The sequence below is a fragment of the Natrix helvetica genome (assembly GCF_964273705.1).
Source record: "Natrix helvetica genome assembly, chromosome: 1".
In the NCBI taxonomy this organism is placed as follows: domain Eukaryota; kingdom Metazoa; phylum Chordata; class Lepidosauria; order Squamata; family Natricidae; genus Natrix; species Natrix helvetica.
Window position 1 is genome coordinate 251,698,417 of NC_138548.1, and position 6,729 is coordinate 251,705,145.

A 6,729-nucleotide genomic window follows, 5' to 3' on the forward strand; every position below is an offset into this window, starting at 1 on the left:
ACTTATCTACCATAATCAGGAATATCCCCAGAACCTAATAAATGAGAATAAATATAAAATAAATCACCCACCCACTCTTAAGGGCTGTGAGTATATCGTGTACTTTGTTCTAATTGACATTAAACTTTTTTATGTGGATACAATACTAGTTTAGGTCCAAAGTTTAAAGGCCATGAAGAAAAATCACTAAAACACTTGGTTATCATTGGGAATTCAAATTTTAAATTGTGTAAAAAAAAATCTTCAAGGAGATATAATATCTTTAAGCTAACATTTTATAATACTAAGGACACTGCCTGTAAGAATAAAGAAATAATGAACTTTTAAAATTTTTGTTATGCTTCTGAGCCCAAAGCTGGCAGGGCAAGATGGCACACTTCCGTTGTCTTTATGAACTGTGAAACCTGACTCCACCTTTAAAATTCAGGCTTCCGGTCTTTGTCTCCGTGTCACCCAGAAGAATCTCTTGTGGATTGCTATTTCCTGAACCCTCTGGAGAGAAAATCTTTCTCTATTGCTAGACTGACCAAAGAAACTCCCAGCTGCTTGGATCTTCTGCCTCCTGAACTCATCTGCCTGCTCTACTTCTTCACCTGTCCAGTCTCTACACTGACTGATCTCTCTGCTTTATAAACTATGTCTCCAAAAAGACCACCACCTGGAAAACCTGGCTTTGCTACCTCTGCACCGACATCTGCAACATCCAGTCCTGCCACACAGTCAAAGATTACAGAACTGATGCAACCCAAGAGTACAGAGATGGATTTGCAACAAATGCTTCAGCAACTTATACAGGGCCAGGAAGAAATTAAGAAACAATTAAAGGAAATGAAGGAATAAATTAAAGAGAATCAAGTCCAAATCTATAAGAACTCACAGAGACTGGACCTTGTGGAGGGTGGGGTGGCGGAGGCGAGGGGAGGGGTAGAAGCTTTGCAGAAGGGTAACAAAGAACTTGATATACAACAAATGAAAACAGAATTTGAGAGAATGTCCTTTTATCTTAGATTTCAAAATGTTATAGAAGCAGATGGGGAAAACATAAGGGACATCATGACTAATATTTTAGCTGAATATATACACAAAGATAAACAACAGATGGAATGGGAGATAGACCTGGTCTATAGAGTGAACTCAGCATATGCCAGAACACACAATGTACCCAGGGAGGTCCATATCAAATTTCTTAGGAAAAGCACAAGAGACATAATTCTGGGTGTACAAAGGGGGCAAGCATTGACATACCACAACAGGGAGATAACCATCTTGAAGCAGATCCCAAAAAAAATTAGGGAGAAAAGGAAAAATTATTCGCAATTGGCGAATAAATTATACCAGAAAGGGGTGTGGTTTAGATGGTTGATGCCTGAAGGGATGCTGATATTCTGGGAGGAGACAAGAATCAGAATCAATACACCCATAGAGGCACAGGCCTTTATGGAAAAAAACAAAGCGAACCTAGAAAAAACAGAAGACTCTTCTACGGTCACACAGGACACGGGAGGGGCCGGAGCTCTGCCAGTGGGGGGAGAAGGGGCAACACTAAGAAAGCTCAGATCACAAAAATGAATAAGAAAATCACATTGTTATAAACAGACCGAAAGTAATAATGAAATTATATTTAGACTATATATTATAATATATAAGCTGATTGAATTTTTTTTATAGAATTAATATGCTGATTTTATACGATTTTGTATTAATGTTTTATACATAGATGTATCCTATGAGTTTGGAGTGAGGGGGCATCTGTCATACTTGCAACTGCCAAAATTTGTATACCATTCCACCTACCCTTTTCCTTATAAATGTTTTAAAAAACCAATAAAAATTTTTGGAAAAAAAAAAGAATAAAGAAATAAAATATTATATGCCTTAAAATATAGAGAGGGAACATCTTTCTCTAAAATACTGAAAGAGATACTTTCAGGGAAGAAATATTTTTGTATAGTTATTTCAGTGACATATCAGACTGTGTAAGAAATCCAGGATATTTTGTTTTATGAAAAACAGTCCAAAGACATTGCTTTATTGAACATTTCTCTGTGGATAAATGTTTGCATATCTTGAATTTTTTTACGACAGATAGTGAGCAGAACAGGATCCATGTCAAAACAGTTAATACTTTTCTATGTAATTTCGTTTTAATTTCCTGATATTTTCATTGACAAAGTTAGGTGTCAGGTTCCAAGTAACACCACCAACAAAAGAAGACTCCGAGGCTTGAGTTTCCTCAAAGTTCCATTTTATTAGAGATGTCATATTGGCACATTTGGGAAAACCCGAATCTAAAAGTTCCAGGTTTTCCCCACCCAAAATCTTTTACATTGGGTCTTCAGGCCTGCCATTAGGTTTAGGTACTTTTGAGCATGCTAGACATTTTGGAAAGCCAGTTTGGTCTAAGGATCAAGGAACCAGGCTGGAAACTGAGAGGTTGTGAGTTCTAGTTCCACCTTAGGAATGAAACAAGCTGAGTGACTTTGAGCTACCCACTCTCTTTCAGCCCTGGGAAAAAGATAGGAACAAACCATATCCATCTTGCCAAGAATACTGCAGGGATTAATCCAAACAGCTCCTAGGAGCCAAGAGTGACTTGAAGAAATAAGGGGAATAAAATATTTTGGACTTCAACTCTCATGGGACCCAATCAGCCTGGTTAATATTAAAGAGCTGTGGGAGAAGCAGTCTAAAATAACAGGGCAATGTCAGAATGCCTCTATCTGATGGAAGCTTTTTAAATGCATTTGTACCAAATGTTTAATTTGCACTTCAGATTTCTGAAAGTTATAGATCTAAGGGATTAATGTGTATATAGTCATGAAAAATGAGTCTTGAATGTTGTTGGTATTCCAAGTTCTCACTCCCTTTTTTTCATGTATCAGGGGTGTCATACTGGTGTCGTCAAGGTGGCGTCACATGACGTATGAGGACTTTTTTTTCCTTTTGCTAAACCAGGCGTGGGCATGGCCAGTGCATGATGCATCTACCCCACAGGCCACAGGTTTGACAGCCCTGTCATATAGTCTGCCCTAAAAGGTTTGTATTTGTTTTCTATGACTGCAAGCTTGAACTTGCATAACAATGTAGTCATAGTTTAAACAAAAAATGTAATTCTGCCTGAGATTCTTTCAGAATTCAGAAGACAGTCTAGATCAGGGTGTCCAAACTTGGGAACTTTAAGACTTGTGGACTTCAACTCCCAGAATTCCCCAGCCAGCTGGCTGGGGAATTCTGGGAGTTGAAGTCCACAAGTCTTAAAGTTCCCAAGTTTGGACACCCCTGGTCTAGATGAAATACACCACTGACATATAAAGCTAAAGGTATTTCTGCATGCAGCTTTAGGAGCTGAACTTCTGTAAATAACCTGGGAAAGATCTCAGGACTACGGTGGATAGATCATTGGAGATACTGACTTACTGTGCGTGAAGCATTTAAAAAAGACAAATTTCATGCTAGCAAGCATTAGGGAAAGAGATGGAAAGTAAAACTCCTGATGTTTCAAAGCCCTTATTCAAATGTATATCCACATCTGTAAAACTCTGTATAGTTCTAGTCACCAAATTTGAAAAAGGATATTACAGAGTGGAAAAACACACAGGAGCAGGCAACCAAATACCTTTCTTACAAGAGAAGGCAAAAACACTTGGGACTCTTTAGCCTAGAAAAAAAAAAAAGATGACTGAATGAGGACATGATTGCAGTGTATAAAAATCAGATGATTGAGCAAAGCCACGATTGTAATATATAAAATCACTCTCAGCATGAAGGAAGTGGGCAGAGTGAAGCTTTTCTCTTTTGCTTAAAAGGCTAAGGGCCAAGGTGATCCATGAAAGCTGTTTGGAAGGAGACAGGCATGCTTTATATGATAAATTCGTTATCAGAAGTAAGTTAGGCGAAGACCACTAAAGAGTCAGTTTAATATGATGGTTAAGGCATCAGGCTAGAAAACTGGGAGACTGCGAGTTCAAGTCCTGTAAGAAGCCTAAGCTGGGTGACTCTGAGCCAGTAACTCACTTTCTCATCCCTAAGAAGGAGACAAGTGGCAAACCACTTCTGAAATCTGAAAACAAAAACTTGCAGGGACTTTTCCAGGCAGTCACCAGAAGTTAATGCTGACTGACTTGTAAGTGCAAAAACAAAGAAACAAAACTTGAATGGCTTTAAAAAGAGGGTTGGATAGATTCCTGGTATGTTAAGGGCTACTTATTTTAAAAATACTTCTGAGATGGTGCCAGATATCATGTTTGGAAATAATAAGGGAAAGGGAGTAACAGTAAGGGAAATGTATTTCAAAAGCTCCTGCTTGTTTCTGGTTGGCCACTGTGAGAAACCAAATTTTGGACTTAGATGAGCCAAGGCCTATCCAGCAGAGCTATTTTCTCATACTTATGGAGCTGACGGAGAAGAACATTAGGTGATGTAGAGCCTTTCAAAAATCAAATTATAAGTCATAAGCCAAAGTTAGTCTAAAAGGGTGCTGACAGACTCATTCTAATTTTTGGCTACCATAGCCTCTCCTCCTACAATATCTGATTTGGGCCATCTACTACCTCTCAAGCAAATTACAAACCTCACAAGTTTTTTATGACAGTGAAGCGAAGATCTTCCGGTAGATCTCAAAGGAATGGCAAATAGTGAAATAATGAAACTGAAGAAGGGCTATTCCTAAAGTTGCAAGATCCAGTCTGAATCAGCTACTGGAATCAGAGTCCTAAAGATGCTTTTTCGGGAGGCAACTGGACTTTCTTGGTTTTCTCTTTGAAGATCTATCCTGTCTATCCACTATCCTGCCAGAACTGAAGAAGCTTCTTGGATGAGAAGTGAAATGTCTTCAAAGAAAAAAGCAAGAAAGTCTAGTTGCCTCCTGGGACAACCATGATCTGGATGACTGGGAATCTCTGCAGTCCAGTACCAGAGGTTTTGTCTTCTGAACTTTCTGACTCATGCTGGAGCCCATCTTCAGGAAACCTTTCTCTAGCAGAGTGTTGCTGTTCTATGTTCTTTACATGGGGCTCCCCTTGAGATGCACCCGAAGGCTACAGCTGGTCCAGAATGCGGCCGCGCGGGCAATTATGGGGAGTACCAGGTACTCCCATGTAACACCTCTCCTGCGCGAGCTGCACTGGCTACCTGTGGCTTTTCGGGTGCGTTTCAAGGTGTTGATTCTCACCTTTAAAGCGCTCCATGGCTCAGGACCTAGTTATTTGCGGGATCGCATCCTACCCCATACATCCCTGCGACCAATTCGCTCTCACAGAGAGGGACTCCTTCGGGTGCCGTCCGCCAAACAATGTCAGCGGGCGACGCCCAGGAGTAGGGCCTTCTCTGTGATGGGCCCGACCCTCTGGAACGACCTCCCCCCTGACATTAGAATCATTACTGATCTCCGCTCCTTCCGTAAGGAACTCAAGACCCACCTGTTCCAACTAGCTGGCCTGACCCAATCGCAATCATGATCTAATCCCTTGACTTTCCTGGCCGGTTATTTTAAATTTTGGGGTATTTTAATTTGGTTTTAATCATTAATTAATCTTTGCACTATTGTACAGACCTGTGTTTAATTTATTTTTATGGGGTTTTGTAATTGTTGTATATAATGTTTTTTATAATGTTTTTATTCTGTCTGTACACCGCCCCGAGTCCCCTTGGGGAGAGGGAGCGGTTGACAAATCCAATTAATAATAATAATAATAATAATAATAATATGGTCTGGATTGATTATAAAAAAGCATTCGACTCATTGCCACATAGTTGGATCATAAAATGCTTAGAAACAACTGGCATTAGTAAAAATATTACATCTTTCACTGAAAAGGCGATGAAACAATGGAGAACTGAGTTGGCAGTAGGGAATGAGAACTACGGAATGGTTAATATCAAGTGAGGAATTTTCCAGGGTGATTCACTTTCACCTCTTCTCTTCATCATCGCGATGATCCCACTATCAGTAATCTTAAAAAAAATGAAATTAGGCTACCAAACAGCCAAAAAAGCTGAAAAAAATTCACATTTATTATATATGGATGATTTGAAACTCTATGGAAAGTCAGAAATAGAAATCCAATCACTGACAAACACAGTCCGAGTATTCAGCACCGATATTTCAATGCAGTTTGGCATGGAAAAATGCGCCACTGTATCCATAAAAAGGGGCAAAATCACTACATGTGAGGGAATTGAAATGCCCAATGGCCAACTAATTAAATGCAACAAAAATGAAGCCTACAAATACTTAGGCATTTTGCAGTTGGATAACATCAAACATGGAGAAGCAAAAACTATTGTCAGGAGAGAGTACACCAACAGAGTTAGGAAAATTTTGAAATCTAAATTAAATGGTGGAAATACAATCAAGGCCATAAATACCTGGGCAATATCAGTTATAAGATACACAGCTGGTATAGTTAACTGGACACAAGCTGATTTGGACACTTTGGACCGAAAAACCAGGAAACTAATGACAATGCACTACAGTTTACATCCACGCAGTGACACTGATAGACTATACCTGCCCCGAAAATCAGGTGGCAGAGGATTATTACAAGTGAAGCAAATAGTTGAAGAAGAAAAACATGCACTGGCAGATTATTTAAAAGAAAGTCAAGAACATCTATTAATCGAAGTAAAGAACAAAAATCTATTGAAGGCCCAACAGACGAAACAAGAATACAGAAAAGATGTGATAAAATCAAGAATGGAGAGTTGGCAGAACAAAGCATTACATGGGCA